Source organism: Citrus sinensis, chromosome 5, assembly GCF_022201045.2.
Source record: "Citrus sinensis cultivar Valencia sweet orange chromosome 5, DVS_A1.0, whole genome shotgun sequence".
NCBI lineage: Eukaryota > Viridiplantae > Streptophyta > Magnoliopsida > Sapindales > Rutaceae > Citrus > Citrus sinensis.
Genome location: NC_068560.1, coordinates 13,494,462 through 13,513,586, shown reverse-complemented (window position 1 = coordinate 13,513,586; position 19,125 = coordinate 13,494,462). Strand labels below are relative to the sequence as shown.

Here is a 19,125-nt window from a genome sequence, read left to right as displayed (position 1 = left end):
GATCTGTGAATATAATTATTTTACAACCAATGAGATAGGATCGAAATTTCTCTAATGCAAACACTACTGCTAGCATTTCTTTTTCAGTAGTTGAATAGTTCAACTGTGCATTATTCAATGTCATACTAGCATAGTAAATAACGTGGGGAATTCGATCAACTCTTTGTCCTAATACTGCTCCTACTGCATAATCAGATGCATCACACATGAGCTCAAATGGTAAGCTCCAATTTGGGGGCTGAATGATGGGTGATGATGTCAACAACTGTTTTAACTTTTCAAATGCCACAAGACATGAATCATTAAAGATAAAAGGTACATCCTTAGCAAGTAAATTGCATAAGGGTCTAGAAACTTTACTAAAATCTTTAATGAAACGTCTATAGAAACCAGAATGCCCAAGGAAAGATCTTACTTCTCTGACTGTTTTGGGTGGAGGAAGATTAGAAATGAGATCCACCTTGGCTTTGTCAACTTCAATACCTTTGCTCGAAATGATGTGACCGAGAACAATACCTTGTTTTACCATAAAATGGCACTTCTCCCAATTTAAGACCAAGTTCTTCTCGATACATCTCTGCAGAACTAGTGTTAGATGATGTGAACATTGATCAAACGAGTCACCAAAGACAAAAAAATCATCCATAAAGACTTCAAGGAATCATTCAACCATATCAGAAAAAATGCTCAACATGCATCGTTGAAATGTAGCAGGTGCATTACATAATCCAAATGGCATTCTCCTATATGTAAATGTGCCAAAAGGGCAAGTGAAAGTAGTTTTCTCTTGATCTTTTGGTGCTATAGGAATCTGATTATATCCTGAGTAGCCATCTAGGAAGCAATAAAACTCATGGCCTGCCAATCTATCAAGCATTTGATCAATAAATGGTAAAGGAAAATGGTCTTTACGTCTGACAGAATTCAACTTTCTATAATCAATGCATACACGCCATCCTGTAGTTACTCTAGTATGTATCAATTCATTATCAGCATTCGTAACTACTGTGACTCCTGACGTTTTGGGGACAACTTGCACAGGACTGACCCATGAACTATCAGAAATTGGGTAAATGATACCTGCATCTAATAGCTTAAGGACTTCAGTTCTAACAACTTCTTTCATATTAGGATTTAACCGACGTTGCATTTCCCTAGTAGATTTAGCATTTTCATCGAGGTGAATGTAATGCATGCAGTCTACTGGGTTTATACCTTTTATGTCTGCTATGGTCCATCCTAATGCTCCTTTGTGCTCTTTTAAAATATCCAACAACTTACCTTTTTGTTCGTCATTTAGGGATGATGAGATGATTACCGGCAGAGTACTTTCTTCTCCCAAAAATGTATATTCCAAAGTGTTGGGCAATGGTTTGAGCTCGAGTTTCGGTGGTGATTCTGATGATGGGATGAGTTTCTTCTCTGATGGTGCTGAGTCAAGTAGGGCATTGACCTCATCGACCGATCTGTCAATATCAAAATCAAAACCAAAGTGAGTTAAACATGTTTGTAAAGGATCATCACTAAGGTTTGAAAGAAAAGTGTTATCAACTATTGTTTCAATTAAATCCACATCAACAATTCCATCATCTGCATTGTGAGGTTGTTTGGCAATGTTGAAGATGTTCAGCTCCATAGTCATGTTGCCGAAGGACAACTGCATATTTCCAGTCCTGCATTGAATGTGAGCATCCGCAGTTGCCAAGAAAGGTCGGCCTAGAATAATGGGGATGTGCTTCCTTGAATCCTGTATTGGTTGAGTGTCAATTACAATGAAATCAACAGGAAAATAAAACTTGTCTACCTGGATAAGCACGTCCTCCACAATGTCACAAGGTATTTTCGTGGACCGATCCGCAAGCTGTAACACCACTGGAGTTGGGTGTAATTCTCTCAGTCCAAGTTTCACGAATACTGAATAAGGCAACAGATTTACACTAGCTCCTAAATCCAACAAAGCATTCTCAATTGTGTGGTTCCCTATACTACATGAGATAGTGGGGGAGCCTGGGCCTTTGCATTTTAAAGGAATTTTATGTTGGAGTATAGAACTAACATTTTCTGTTAAAAATGCGTTCTTTTGAACATGTATATTTCTCTTTTTAGTACAAAGGTCTTTAAGAAACTTGGCATAAGATGGAACTTGTTTTATAGCATCAAGTAAAGGGATGTTAACACTTACCTGTTTGAAGATTTCAAGAATCTCACCTGTGGATTTTCCCTTTTTTCCTTTAGTTAACCTCTGAGGAAATGGAGCTTTGGGAATATATTCTCGTGGGTTGGTTTCTTCTTTCTCCTCCGGTGATGAGTCCTCAACACTCACAGGTACAATTTGATTTTCTTTTGTCACCGGCATCTCCGCTTTTTTGTCGACTTCTTTTCCTTTTCGCAAGGTCATAACTGTTTTGACTTCTCCATGCTGCTGTGGTGAATTGGTACTTGCTTCATGCACTCCTTTAGGATTAGGCACTAGTTGACTTGGAAATTTGCCTTTCTCAACAGTCATTGCCAAGGTCTGAACTGAAGAAGCAAGTTGTCCCACCATCTTTTCGAGGCTTGAAACTGATTGGGCTTGTGAATTGAAGCCTGCTCTCAACTCATTTCATAGTCCATCAATGGTGCGGTTTTGTTACTCAATTGTGGAGTGAGTAACATTCTTGAAATTCTAGAATGCATCCTCCCATGGTCTGGGTTAAGAGTTGTTCTGGTTTTGATTGTATGGTCTAAATGAGGGCTGACAGGCTTGAGGAATTTAAGGAATTGGTTGCATTGGTGGAGCTGGAGCTGCTGGTCCATTCTGTTGGAATCCTTGAGACCATGAAAAATTAGGGTGGTCTCTCCATCCAGGGTTATATGTGTTGGAGTATGGGTTATAATTCGATGGTTTTCTCATTACACCTATGGCATTGGATTGATCAGAGTATGAGTCATGGTCATGTGGTTCTGTTGATTTAGCAGTCGATAACGATACTATTTGTTGAGCAAGACCTTCAACCATCTCCTTGACTTCTTTGATTCCCAAAGTTGACTCACTAATGTGAACCTCATTCACTCCTTTAATTCTTTTAGTATTCCTGAGTGATCGACTCCGTTGTTGGGAATTATCCGCTTGTCGCTGGAAGAATTCCCAAATCTCTGATGCACTTTTTGACATTAGCTCTCCTCTACTTGTTGCCATTAGCCATTCTTGCACATTCGATAATAATCCCTCCAAAAAGTATTGGCATTGGTGCCATTTCTCGTATCCATGATGTGGACACTTCAAGAGTAGCCTATTGAATCGCTCCCACGTTTCTAAAAACTGTTCGTCATCTCTCTGGGTAAACTCTGAGATTTCCCTGCGAATAGCATTGGTTTTATGCACTGGGAAATATTTATTCAAAAATTTCGTTACCATTTGTTCCCATGATGAAATGCTATTAGCAGGTAAAGTATTTAACCATGAACGAGCTCTATCTTTTAAAGAAAATGGGAATAGTCTAAGTTTAACATCATCGTCTGAAAAATTTTCATATTTAAAAGTTTGACAAATGGCATGAAAATCATTCAGATGATTATATGAATCCTCATTTTCTAGGCCATAAAATGTGGGGAGACAATTTAGCACACTAGGTTTTAATTCAAAACTCCTAACAGCTACATTTGGGTATCTTATGCATGATGTGCTCAAATTAGCTAAGGGACTAAAATAGTCCTTAAATGGCCTCTCCTGTGGTGCTTGTAAATTCATTCCAAATTTATTTTTAATGTGCTTTTGTGTGCGAAGTTTTTTTTCTAATTCAAGGTCTATAGGTTCAAGATTAGGAAATAATGACCTACAACCATACATGCAAAAAAAAGAAAATAAAAATAAATATGGGAACAAAACAAATAAAAATAAAGAAGAGGGAGAAATTACGATACTAACCTTATTGCGCTATTACAACCTTACTATAAAAATACACAAAAACAAATACGTGAAATAACTTAACTAAAAATAAATTAATAAGATAAACAAAAAAAAATTACAAAGAAAAATAAATTGAAAATTAAATTACAGAATTTTAAAGAAGAGAAAAAGAAAAAAATACTAACCTTTAAATGTAGATTCACTTTTTTTTCTTTTTCTTTTTTTTTAATAAAAAAATACAAGAAAACAAATAAAATTAATTTTACGAATTAAAATAACTTACCTCCCCAGCAACGGCGCCAAAAACTTGTTGTGCAAATTTTAATGTACTCGCAAGCACACGAATCTATTGTAGTATAGATCAATGGTGACGAGTGTCGATCCCACGAGGAGGTGGATTTTAATTATATGTAGAATTAATTTTGTAAATGGGTGGTTGAAATTGTGGTGGAAGTGATTTCAATTATCCTAAAATTGGAATTGAGATGGTGATAATAAATTCTAAAATTGGAATTGCAATGGCGAGAATAAATTGAAGCGAAATCTATTGAAATGATGTACTTGGGTATCTGGATCCGTATCAACATGCATCATGGGTTAAATAATCTGTATTAATGCCAATTAAATCATGAGGGGGGAATCCACACCTCATGAACCACGCTCTAATCAATATGGTGCTAAGGGCTTATCGTGCCAAATAATAATAACCTTATACTAGAGGGTCGGTGAAACCAAGGCAGTACTAGACAAGATTAGCATTATTTATCGACGAGAAGTCAAAACATCCACAAAAACTAGAGGGGAAGAGAAAATAAATTTACCAAATTAAGCCCCTGACACATTTTGAGACTTCACCTTCAACCTAAGCTTGAAAGAAAATTAGCCACTCATAATTGAACTAGGGGCAAAATGGGAATTTATTAAAATACGAAGAAAATACAAGATGGAGAGAGAATTATAGAAAACAGAGTCCAAAAAAAGATTCAGAGGTATCAAATTAGGGGGGAGAGGCCCCCTTTTTATAGATACATGGAGTAAATCATGGCCATCAGATTAAAAACAGTTTGGACGCTCAGGATTGCGCCACATCATCAGTCAACAGTACGCGGCTTGACCACGCGGATGAACAGTAACACGGTTTGACCCGGATGAACAGTAATGCGGTTTGGTTGAAAATAATCATGTGTGATGCATGTACTGTATGCGAGATTTTTCGTCCACTGATATGCTGCCACGTCACCATCAACAGTACATAAGAATTTTAGCCCAACAGGATCGTGACACCTCATCAGTCAATGCCACATCATCGGTCAATGCCACGTCATCGATCCGTCTATGTGAACAGTGCCGTGAACAGTAACGTATACAGTACCGTACATGTGAACAGTGCTATTTTTCCTTTTATGCTCCTCCTAAGGTTTTCGACCGTCCTGAGTTCAAAAGTGATGTTCGTTTTGCCATCTGATCTCTCATTTATTGTGAAATGACTACGATGCCCCTAAAATACATAAAATACTAAATTAAAATAAAACAAACAGAATTAAATCAAAAGAAGGTTAAATTCATAAAAGTAAAGGTGTTAGTAAGACTTGAAATGTAAAATGATGGTTTTCTCCTTTATAAATATGCATTTTCTAACACTCAACATCCAACACAAGTAGTACTAAAGAAATCTGGAATAACTGTTGTAAAAAATGAAAAAGGTGAACTAATCCCAGCACGAATTCCATCTAGTTGGCGCATGTGTATTGATTGTAGAAAATTAAATGATGCCACTAGAAAATATCATTTTCCCTTTCCATTTATAGACCAATTTCTCAAAAGAGTAGCTGGACATCCCTACTACTGCTTTCTTAATGGCTACTCTGGCTATTATCAAATCCTTATAACCTTAGAAGACTAGGAAAAGACCACATTCACATGCTCATTTGGAACATTTGCATTTAGGAGAATGCCCTTTGGACTTTGTAATGCTCCTACAACATTTCAAAGGTGCATCCTAAGCATTTTTAGTGACATGGTTGAAAATTGTCTAAAGGTTTTATGGATGATTTAACTGTATTTGGTAATTCTTTTGATACATGTCTTGATAATCTAGAAAATATTTTGGAAAGGTGCAAAGAAAAAGGACTAGTTTTAAATTGGGAAAAATGCCATTTCATGACCACTTCTGGAATTGTCTTGAGCCATGTTGTGTCTTCAAAAGGAATCGAAGTTGATAAAGCCAAAGTTGAAGTCATTTCAAAATTACCCTCACCAAAAACAATTAGAGAAGTCTGTTCTTTTTTAGAACATGCAGAATTTTATAGAAGGTTTATAAAAGATTTTAGTGCCTTATCTAGACCAATTTGTAACCTCCTAATAAAAGACACACAATTTGAATGGACTAAAGATTGTCACAAGCTTTTGAAAAGATAATTAGTCTTTTGACATCAGCCCCAATAATGCAACCCCCTGATTGGTCATTACCTTTTGAGCTAATGTGTGATGCTAGTGATTATGCTATTGGCGCTATTCTGGGTCAAAGAAAGGAAGGTAAGCCCTTTGTCATCTATTATGCAAGTAGAACTTTGAATACTGCTCAAATGCTAATATTGTTAATTATCTTACAACATGTGAAATGCCATGTGACTGGAGTTCCCAAGACAAGAAGAAATTCTTAACAGAAGTGAAAAGCTTTTACTGGGATGAACCATACCTGTTCAAGTACTACTCCGATCAAATTTTTTGAAGATGCATACCAGACGACGAGGTAAGTAGGGTCATTCAATTTTGCATTCTGAAGCATGCGGTGGCCATTTTTCTTCAAAAAAGACAGCTGCAAAAATATTACAGTGTGGATTTTATTGGCCTACATTATTTAAAGATTCACATACATTCTGTAAAATGTGTAAGAATTGTCAAATGATAGGGTCTGTTTCAAAGCGGAACATGATGCCTTTAAACCTCATCCTTGTCATTGAAATATTTGATTGTTGGGGAATTGATTTTATGGGCCATTTTCCATCATCATTTGGATTTGTATACATTTTGGTTACTGTTGATTATGTTTTAAAATGGATCGAGGCGATTCCTTGTCGGAACAATGATCACAAGATTGTGATCCGCTTTTTAAATGAAAATATTTTGAGCAGATTTGGAATATCTCAAGCTATTATTAGTGATGGAGGTAAGCATTTTTGTAATAAGTCATTTGAGTCTTTAATGAAGAAATATGGAATTACACATAAGGTTGCTACCCCTTATTGTTGAGTGTTAAAAAATGCATATTTATAAAGGAGAAAACCGTTATTTTACATTTCAAGTCTTACTAACAACCTTTACTTTTATATATTTAACCTTCTTGTGATTTAATTACATGTGTTTTATTTTAATTAAGTATTTTATGTATTTTAGGGGCATTATAGTGATTTCACAACAAAGGAGAGATCAGACGGCAAAACAGACATCACTTTTGAACTCAGAACGGTCGAAAGCCTTAGGAGGAGCATAAAAAGAAAAATGACACTATTCACATGTACGATACTATTCACGTGTACGGTACTGTATACGTTACTGTTCACATAGATGGACCGATGACGTGGCATTGACCGATGATGTGGCATTGACTGATGAGGTGTCACGATCCTGTTGGACTAAAATTCTTATGTATTGTTGATGGTGACGTGGCAGCATATCAGTGGACGAAAAATCTCGCGTACGGTACATGCATCACACAGGATTATTTTCAACCAAACTGCGTTACTGTTCAACCCGGGTCAAATCGTGTTACTGTTCATCCGCGTGGTCAAACCGCGTACTGTTGACTGATGACGTGGCGCAATCCTGAGCGTCCAAAGTGTTTTTAATCCGATGGCCATGATTTACTCCATGTATCTATAAAAAGGGGGCCTCCCCCCTATTTTGATATCTCTGAATTCATTTTTGGGATCTATTTTCTGTAATTCCTTCTCCATCTTGTATTTTCTTCGTATTTTAATAAATTTTCATTTTGCCCCTAGTTTAATTATGAATGGCTAATTTGCTTTCAAACTTGGGTTAAAGGTGAAGTCTCAACATGTGTCATGGGCTTTATTTGTTAAATTTTTTTCTCTTCCCCTCTAGTTTTTGTGGATGTTTTGACTTCTCGTCGACAAATAATACTAATCTTGTCTAGTACCGCCTTGGTTTCACCGGCCCTCTAGTACAAGGTTATTATTATTTGGCACGATAAGCCCTTAGCACCATATTGATTAGAGTGTGGTTCATGAGGTGTGGATTCCCCCCTCATGATTTAATTGGCATTAATACGGATTATTTAGCCCATGATGCATGTTGATACGGATCCAGATACCCAAGTACGTCATTTCAATAGATTTCGCTTCAATTTATTCTCGCCATTACAATTCCAATTTTAGAATTTATTATCGCCATCTCAATTCCAATTTTAGGATAATTTAAATCACTTCCACCACAATTTCAACCACCCATTTACAAAATTAATTCTACATATAATTAAAATCCACCTCTTCGTGGGATCGACATTCTTTACCATTGATCTATACTACAATAGATTCGTGCGCTTGCGAGTACATTAAAATTTGCACAACAAGTTTTTGGCGCCGTTGCCGGGGAGGTAAGTAATTTTTAGAATTAATTTTTGTGAATAATTTCTTTTATTTGTTTTCTTGTATTTTTTTATTATTAAAAAAAGAAAAAAAAGTGAATCTACATTTAAAGGTTAGTATTTCTTTCCTTTTTCTCTTCTTTAAAATTCTGTAATTTAATTTTCAATTTATTTTTCTTTGTAATTTTTTTGTTTATTTTATTAATTTAATTTTTAGTTAATTTATTTCACGTATTTATTTTTGTGTATTTTTATAGAAAGGTTGTAATAGCGCAATAAGGTTAGTATCGTAATTTCTCACTCTTCTTTATTTTTATTTGTTTTGTTCCCATCTTTATTTTTATTTTATTTGTTTTGCATGCATGATCGTAGATCATTATTACCTAATCTTGAACCTATAGACCTTGAATTAGAGAAAACACTTCGCACACACAAACAAATTAAAAATAAAATGGATTTGCAACCACAGGAGAGGCCATTTAAGGATTATTTCAATCCCTTAGCTAATTTAAACACATCATGTATAAGATACCCAAATGTAGCTGCTAGGAGTTTTGAATTAAAACCTAGTGTGCTAAATTGTCTCCCAACATTCTATGGCCTAGAAAATGAGGACCCATATAATCATCTGAATGATTTTCATGCCATTTGTCAAACTTTTAAATATGAAAATTTTTCAGACGATGATGTTAAACTCAGATTATTCCCATTTTCTTTAAAGGATAGAGCTCGTTCATGGTTAAATACTTTACCTGCTAATAGCATCTCATAATGGGAACAAATGGTAATGAAATTTTTGAATAAATATTTCCCAGTGCATAAAACCAATGCTATTCGCAGGGAAATCTCAGAGTTTACTCAGAGAGATGACGAGCAGTTTTTCGAAACGTGGGAGCGATTCAATGGACTACTCTTGAAGTGTCCACATTATGGGTACGAGAAATAGCACCAATGCCAATACTTTTTTGAGGGATTATTGCCGAATGTGCAAGAATGGCTAATGGCAACAAGTGGAGGAGAGCTAATGTCAAAAAGTGCATCAGAGATTTGGGAATTCTTCCAGCGACAAGCGGATAATTCCCAACAACGGAGTCGATCGCTCAGGAATACTAGAAGAATTAAGGGAGTAAATGAGGTTCACATTGGCGAATCCAGTTCAGAAATTAAAGAAGTCAAGGAGATGGTTGAAGGTCTTGCTTGACAAAGAGCATCGTTATCGACTGCTAAATCAACAGAACCACATGACCATGACTCATACTCAGATCAAGCCAATGCCATAGGTGTAATGAGAAAGCCATCAAATTACAACCCATACTCCAACACATATAACCCTGGATGGAGAGACCACCCCAATTTTTCATGGTCTCAAGGATTCTAACAGAATGGACCAGCAGCTCCAGCTCCACCAATGCAATAAATTTCTCAAAATCCTCAAGCCTCTCAGCCCCCATTTAGACCATACAATTAGAACCAGAACTACTCTCAACCCAGACCATGGGAGGATTCATTCTAGAATCTCAAGAATCTTACTCACTCCACGATTGAGCAACAGAACCGCACCATTGATGGACTACGAAATGAGTTGAGAGCAGGCTTCAATTCACAAGCTCAATCAGTCTCAAGCCTCGAGAAGATGGTGGGACAACTTGCTTCTTCAGTTCAGACATTGGTAATGACTGTTGAAAAAGGCAAGTTTCCAAGTCAACCAGTGCCTAATCCTAAAGGAGTACATGAAGCAAGTACTAGTTCACTACAGCAGCATGGAGATGTTAAAGTAGTCATGACCTTGCGAAAAGGAAAAGAAGTCGACAACAAAGTGGAGATGCCGGTGAAAAAAGAAAATCAAATTGTACCTGTAAATGTTGACGACTCATCACCGGAGGAGAAAGAAGAAACCAACCCACGAGAATACATTTCGAAAGCTCTATTTCCTCAGAGGTTAGCGAAAGGAAAGAAGGAAAAATCCACAGGTGAGATTCTCGAAATCTTCAAACAGGTAAGTGTTAACATCCCTTTACTTGATGCTATAAAGCAATTTCCATCTTATGCCAAGTTTCTTAAAGACCTTTGTACTAAAAAGAGAAATATTCATGTTCAAAAGAAGGCATTTTTAACAGAAAACATTAGTTCTATACTCCAACACAAAATTCCTCTAAAATGCAAAGACCCAGGCTCCCCCACTATTTCATGTAGCATAGGGAACCACACAATTGAGAATGCTTTGTTGGATTTAGGAGCTAGTGTAAATTTGTTGCCTTATTCAGTATTTGTGAAACTTGGACTGGGAGAATTACACCCAACTCCAGTGATGTTACAGCTTGCAGATCGGTCCACGAAAATACCTCGTGGCATTGTGGAGGACGTGCTTATCCAGGTAGACAAGTTTTATTTTCCTGTTGATTTCATTGTAATTGACACTCAACCAATACAGGATTCAAGAAAGCACATCCCCATTATTCTAGGCTGACCTTTCTTGGCAACTGCGGATGCTCATATTCAATGCAGGACTGAAAATATGCAGTTGTCCTTCGACAACATGACTATGGAGCTGAACATCTTCAACATTGTCAAACAACCTCACAATGCAGGTGATAGAATTGTTGATGTGGATTTAATAGAAGCATTAGTTGATAATACTTTTGTTTCAAACCTTAGTGATGATCATTTACAAACATGTTTAACTCACTTTGGTTTGGATTTTGATATTGACAGATCGGTCGATGAGGTCAACGCCCTACTTGACTAAGCACCATCTATGGACACTAATACATGGAAGTCAAGAGTTGAAAAACTAGCACCATCAGAGAAGAAACTCATCCCATCATCAAAATCACCACCAAAACTCGAGCTCAAACCATTGCCCAACACTTTGGAATATGCATTTTTGGGAGAAGAAAGTACTCTGCCGGTAATCATCTCATCATCCCTAAATGACGAACAAAAAGGTAAGTTGTTGGATGTTTTAAAAGAGCACAAATGAGCATTAGGATGGACCATAGCAGACATAAAAGGTATAAACCCAATAGACTGCATGCATTACATTCACCTTGATGAAAATGCTAAATCTACTAGGGAAATGCATGTCGGTTAAATCTTAATATGAAAGAAGTTGTTAGAACAGAAGTCCTTAAGCTATTAGATGCAGGTATCATTTACCCAATTTCTGATAGTTCATGGGTCAGTCCTGTATAAGTTGTCCCCAAAAAGTCAGAAGTCACAGTAGTTACCAATGCTGATAATGAATTGATACCAACTAGAGTGACTACAGGATGGCGTGTATGCATTGATTATAGAAAGTTGAATTCTGTCACACATAAAGACCATTTTCCTTTACCATTTATCGATCAAATGCTTGATAGATTAGTAGGCCATGAATTTTATTGCTTTCTAGATGGCTACTCAAGATACAATCAGATCCCCATAGCACCAAAAGATCAAGAGAAAACTACTTTCACTTGCCCTTTTGGCACATTTGCATATAGGAGAATGCCATTTGGATTATGTAATGCACCTGCTACATTTCAATGATGCATGTTGAGTATTTTTTCTGATATGGTTGAACGATTCCTTGAAGTCTTTATGGATGATTTTTCTGTCTTTGGTGACTCGTTTGATCAATGCTTACATCATCTAACACTAGTTCTGCAGAGATGTATCGAGAAGAACTTGGTCTTAAATTAGGAGAAATGTCATTTCATGGTAAAACAAGGTATTGTTCTCGGTCACATCATTTCGAGCAAAGGGATTGAGGTTGACAAAGCCAAGGTGGATCTCATTTCTAATCTTCCTCCACTCAAAACAGTCAGAGAAGTAAGATATTTCCTTGGGCATGCTAGGTTTTATAGACGTTTCATTAAAGATTTTAGCAAAGTTTCTAGACCCTTATGCAATTTACTTGCTAAGGATGTACCTTTTATCTTTGATGATTCATGTCTTGTGGCATTTGAAAAACTAAAGCAATTGTTAACATTATCACCCATCATTCAACCCCCAAACTGGAGCTTACCATTTGAATTCATGTGCGATGCATCTGATTATGCAGTAGGAGCAGTATTAGGACAAAGAGTTGATCGAATTCCCCATGTTATTTATTATGCTAGTATGACATTAAATGATGCACAGTTGAACTATTCAACCATTGAAAAAGAAATGCTAGCAGTAGTGTTTGCATTAGAGAAATTTTGATCTTATCTCATTGGTTGTAAAATAATTATATTCACAGATCATGCTGCTCTTAAATATCTTTTCACAAAGAAAGATGCAAAAGCCAGACTAATTCGTTGGGTGTTACTTTTGCAGGAGTTCGACTTGGAATTCAAAGATAAGAAAGGCACAGAAAATGTCGTGGCGGACCACCTCTCTCGTCTCCATTTTGACACAATTACAGAATCATTACCATTGAATGAGTCATTTCTAGATGAACAATTAATGAGTGTGGAAGTATTACCATGGTATGCTGATATCGTTAATTATCTTGTTACAGGTCAACTTCCAGAGCATTGGACCAAGCAAGACAAGGCTAAATTCTTTGGGGAAATAAAGAATTTTTTTTGGGATGACCCGTATTTGTTCAAGTATTGTACAGACCAAATTGTTAGACGATGTGTCCCAGAAAGTGAAATTCAAAATATCCTTTCATTCTACCATGAACAAGCTTGTGGAGGCCATTTCAACGCAAAGAAAACAGCAACTAAAGTTTTACAATATGGTTTCTATTGGCCAACTATATTTCAAGATGCTTACACTTTCTATTCTCCATGTGATAGGTGTCAACGAATGGGGAGCATTACACAAAGGAACATGATGCCATTAAATCCAATTTTAGTGGTTGAAATTTTTGACGTATGTGGTATCGACTTCATGGGACCCTTTCCCCCATCTTTTGGCCATCAATGCATATTGGTTGCTGTTGACTACGTATCAAAATGGGTAGAAGCAATTCAATGTAGGACCAATGATCACAAGGTGGTGATAGCATTTTTGAAAAGCAACATTGTTTCACGCTTTGGATTCCCTCGAGCAATAATCAGTGATGGTGGTGCCCACTTTTGTAACAAAGCATTCAAGACTCTTTTGACAAAGTATTCAATCACACACAAAGTGGTGACCCCATATCATCTGCAAACCAGTAGCCAAGTTGAAATCTCCAATCGAGAAATAAAGCACATATTAGAAAAGACGGTGAGGCCAGACAGAAAAGATTGGTCATTAAGACTTGATGATGCAATATGGGCATATAGAACGGCTTTCAAGACCCCGATTGGGATGTCACTCTACAGGCTAGTGTATGGAAAAGCTTACCACCTACCTGGGGAACTCGAGCATCGTGTATATTGGGCTATCAAGAAATTCAACTTTGAGATGCAGCAAGCCAGCTCAGAAAGAAGATTACAACTGGCAGAACTTGAAGAAATTCGTAATGATGCATACGAAAATGCCAAGATTTACAAGCAACGAATGAAAGTCTTTCACGACAAGCAAATTATGAGAAAATCTTTCACTCCAGGTCAGAAAGTGCTTTTATTCAATTCTCGCTTGCACCTATTCTCAGGTAAGTTACGCTCTCGATGATCTGGTCCCTTTATTGTTCATACTGTTTTTCCACATGGGACAATTGAAATTAAGGACCCAAAGAACGGTGTCACGTTTAAAGTTAATGGTCAAAGATTAAAGCCATATGTAGAGTACCAACCACATGGAGAAGACACCGAAATAAATTTGAGTGACCCACCAGATTTGAATTGATTTTTTTTTGGGGATTTGATTTTTTTTTCTTTCTTTATATTATTCTTTTGCTAATTGAAATTATTTTTGCATAAGTGTGTTCGTTTAACTATTAAGTTTTCTCTTATCATTTTTAATCATGAGTACCTTACTTAGACCGTTCCTCCTGAACATTCTTAAACCACTTCAACGTGTCAAAACTCATCTCAAAAGGCAGATTCAATTTTGTAAAACACATCGCATTTGGGCTCTACAGCCACCAGAGTTAGTAGTCTATGTTGAGGGTTTAGAAAGCCAACTCAGAGACATTGAGAGAAGTGTTTACGACATCCAGTTGGAGCTTGAGGTAAATTCAATAAGAGGACGATTTTAATTTTCTTTGTGTGTTTTAATTTATTTTTCTATTTGTGTGCTTTAGTTTGTTACCCCGGTGAAGTGGCGGATAACGGTACTCCGTGACAATCAAGTCGGTTACTTCAGTTTCCCATAATAACTGATATTCTGAGGCAAAAGTATGGACAGAAACGAGATTATAGCGAAGCTTCACAAGCGATTCCCTTCACTTCCTCAGAATGCCCTCCTTACGATCTATAAAGCTCGGTCCGAACGCATGCGATTACTCATGAGGAATAACATACCTACTGACATCCGTTAGTTAATCGAGGCTAAAGTACGATCGGCAGGTGAGTTACCTCCAAAATTTATTGCATACATGCCTGGTTATGGTAAAGGAAATTATGCAAGAAAACGACGAGCTCGAAGAATTTCTGTTGCTTGTCATAAGTGTGCCAGAATGAGTTGCAATAAAAACTCATGTTCTTTAAGAATGGTGTCTGATAACAGGGAAGATAAGATTCAATTCATTAGGGATGGCTTGAATAAGGAGTCATTGGATGATATCCTTTTGTCTCTTGAAACGCATCCCAGTGGATATGTGCAAGGAGCGATTCTCCAATTATGGCCATTATTCCAGAAAGAACATGCACGATATAGTCTCGGGAATCTGACTATAAACGACCATGTTTGCCAGTTTATAAGAAAACTGGATAGGAAGCCTATCCTCGACCCATAGAGGGCGTTCAAGCCGTTTCTAGACATAAAACCAGAGGAAGATGTGAGCCACAGTCGCAACTACCTGTAAATATCCTTTCACTTTACTGTTATTTTATTTCACTATTATTTTATTGTGTATATTATTGTCTTTAATAATTTTATTACTGTTTGCTTTTTCCTTATTACTGTTTACTTTTTCCTTTTTACTGTTTCCTTTTTGACTCGCAAGCCACGTGCTTTACGCGTTATTTGACACTGACATGTTACCTCATACACAACTGTGACCCACTGTCACCAAGACTCTTAAATGTGATTTTTCTTGTCAAGCACTCACAAATTATTTTTGAGAAATATTCCAATGGCAGCTACTCCCAATAGACAATTCAAGAACATTTGTGTGCTTTCTGGATTTACCTATGACAAACATAAAGAGTTCGTTGAGGTAGCCATCGATCTTGGTCGAAGTATAGCAGAGAGAAAATTACACTTGGTGTATGGAGAAGGTAACCAAGGGTTATCAAAAATGGTCTCTGACGCAGCTTTTGTCAGAGGAAGTCAAGTGTTAGGCATCATCCTAAGAGTCATAAAACCATTGGCCAGTTCATCTGACTCATCAACTGGAGAAGAGTTAGTCGTCTCAGGTATGCAAGAAAGAATAACTGAAATGCTTAATCATTCTGATGCTTTTATTTTCCTTCCAGGAGATCTTGCAACACTAGAGGCACTTATCACACTAGCATATTGGGCCCATCAGCACATTCACCATAAACCCATCGGTTTGTTAAATGTCAATAACTTTTATGATGGCTTTATTGCATTTCTTAACCATGCAATAAAAAACTATTTCATTCCTTCTAATGTGAAAAAAACTTTTTATTTGTGCTCACACTGCTAATGAGCTACTTGATCTGTTACAAGCTTATAAACCGGAGCCAGACCCCTAGACCTTTGTGTTGGAGCATACAAATAATGATGGTAACAGTAGCCGCAGTAAGAAGTACAAATTAGATTTAACTCTCCGCTTGTAAATATTATTTTCTGTGTTGCACCATCCAGGTGATGTCTTCTAAACTCTACTTCTTTCCTTTCAAACATTGAGGACAATGTTTCGTTCTGGTTGGGGGGAGGGAATAGTCGACAATTGTGGAATTTTGGTTAAGTTTTTACTAATTTTTTGTTGTAGAAACTAACTGTTGCTAACTTTTTGTGTTGAAGATGGCTGAATATAGAGTATAGTGACTCTAGAAACGCATCTTCATCGTTTAAAAAAAAATTAAAAAAACTAAAAAAAAATTCAGACATTTTCTTTTTCTTTATTCTGTTTTTATGTTTATTTTTCTTCTTTTTAATTTCTCCTCTATAAATATACATTTTCCAACTTGTGAGTCGAAGATGGCTGAATATGGAGTGTAGTGCCTCTAGAAACGCATCTTCTTAAAAAAAAAAAATCATTTTCGTTTTCTATCATTTTACGTGTAACTTTTCTAATTAGTTTTTATGCATCATTTTCACATTTCTGCATGCATATTTTTCTTTCATGTTTAGAATAGGTTGGGGGGTAGAATGTTGTTTAAAAAAAAATTGTGTGATTTGTTTTAACATTGGATGACATGATTAATTTCAAATTTTAGTATTTGTATTATCTTTGGTCTTAAGTGATGTTACGCTATGTTTGCTACTTTACATGTTGATGTCGGAGACAAATATGAGTTGCTTGAAGGAATGAATATGTCATAAATAAGTGCCAAGTGAGTTGTTGAGCCTATCATTTTCTTGGAGAGTAACCCTTTTGCCTATTCTCTATACAGCTTAGCAGTTTATTATTTTATACACGATCTCTAGATTTCTTTTGAGTTAACCCTTAAAAAAATGGTAAAATGAAAAAAAGAAAAAAAATGTGTGTCGCTACATTGGGAGGCCCGTCTAACTAGTAGATATGGATAATTATTTAGAGCCCTAAAAGACGATGGAAAGGCCATCTTTGATCCGTTTAAGCCTTTCTAGCCATCCCTTTTATTAAATATCCATAGTTAACCCTTTTGAGCCTTTAAAAAAAAATATTTTCTTTGTCAACTTATCATCTTGACCCACTCCGATTTGGAGTATTACCCGATGTCTTATAAGTTCCATCACTTATTTATGTTTGAGAAAATGTAAATAATTATGTTGTTCAGTGAAGTTATGCCAAATAAAAGCAAAAAAAAAAACAACAAAAGTTGTTGTTTCAAAAGAATAAAAATAACAATAATAGGTGAAATCCACCTTGCAACTTCCAAAAAAATAAAAAATAAAAAAATTTCTCTGCATTTTTCTCAAACATACACTTTGTTTTCCTTATTTCCTTTCTTTGTTAGCCATATCCCTAGTCTACGTTACGTCCTAATAAAAGTCCTTCTTGATTTTAGGGAACTATAGTTTGAAGTAGAAGCTAGTTATATGAGCTAAAAAGATGTAATGGTGCATAATAAAAATAAATAAATAAATAAAAGAAAAAAAAAGATAAATAAATTGGGTTGACTAGCATTTTTATTTGACTTGAGATCGTATTATTTCTAAGCTGAGGGCATATTTATTTCATCTTGGTGAGAGCATGTGATATCATTTCTTTATTATTTTCTCTCTCAATTACCATTCATTGAAGTGACTATTTTTATTGGTTTTAATTTTTTTGTGAGAGTTCACTACTTCTAGTAAGATTCTGGAGTTTCACATGTCATTCTTGAAAGTAGATATAACAAAGTCTACTGGGCTGATTCATGTGCATGGTTGATGTGGGTGTGATGTTGCTTTAGACTGGAGATAATGCTTATACTTTTATTTGATTGCTATCATTAATCTGATGGAATAAATACGAGTGTTTTTATTAAAAAAAATTATTTTGAATTTGAATTTTGTTTTCGCTTTATTTGTTAGGGACTAACAATAAGCTGGTGGAGGGCTGTGTTGAGTGTTAGAAAATGCATATTTATAAAGGAGAAAACCGTCATTTTACATTTCAAGTCTTACTAACAACCTTTACTTTTATGTATTTAACCTTGTGATTTAATTACATGTGTTTTATTTTAATTAAGTATTTTATGTATTTTAAGGGCATTATAGTCATTTCACAATAAAGGAGAGATCAGACGGTAAAACAGACATCACTTTTGAACTCAGGACGGTCGAAAACCTTAGGAGGAGTATAAAAAGAAAAATGACACTATTCACATGTACGGTACTATTCACGTATACGGTACTGTATACGTTACTGTTCACGACACTGTTCACATAGACGGACCGATTACGTGGCATTGACCGATGATGTGGCATTAACTGATGAGGTGTCACGATCCTGTTGGACTAAAATTCTTATGTATTGTTGATGGTGACATGGCAACATATCAGTGGACGAAAAATCTCGCGTACGGTACATGCATCACATAGGATTATTTTCAACCAAACCGCGTTACTGTTCAACCCGGGTCAAACCGTGTTACTGTTCATCCGCGTCAAACCGCATACTGTTGACTGATGACGTGGCGCAATCCTGAGCGTCCAAACTGTTTTTAATCCGATGGCCATGATTTACTCCATGTATCTATAAAAAGGGGGCCTCCCCCCCCTATTTTGATATCTCTGAATCCATTTTTGGGATCCATTTTCTGTAATTCCTTCTCCATCTTGTATTTTCTACATATTTTAATAAATTCTTATTTTACCCCTAGTTCAATTATGAGTGGCTAATTTTCTTTCAAACTTGGATTGAAGGTGAGGTCTCAACATGTGTCATGGGCTTTATTTGGTAAATTTATTTTCTCTTCCCCTCTAGTTTTTGTGGATGTTTTGACTTCTCGTCGACAAATAATATTAATCT

At 36.1% G+C, this 19,125-nt stretch overlaps 1 non-coding gene across 1 annotated transcript; it reads left to right on the top strand.

Moving 5' to 3' along the window:
* Positions 1 to 3,242: 3,242 nt before the first annotated feature.
* LOC127902835 (small nucleolar RNA R71) lies at positions 3,243 to 3,346 on the top strand. The gene has a single exon (XR_008055473.1). It is a non-coding gene; the product is annotated as a small nucleolar RNA R71 (small nucleolar RNA).
* Positions 3,347 to 19,125: the final 15,779 nt, after the last annotated feature.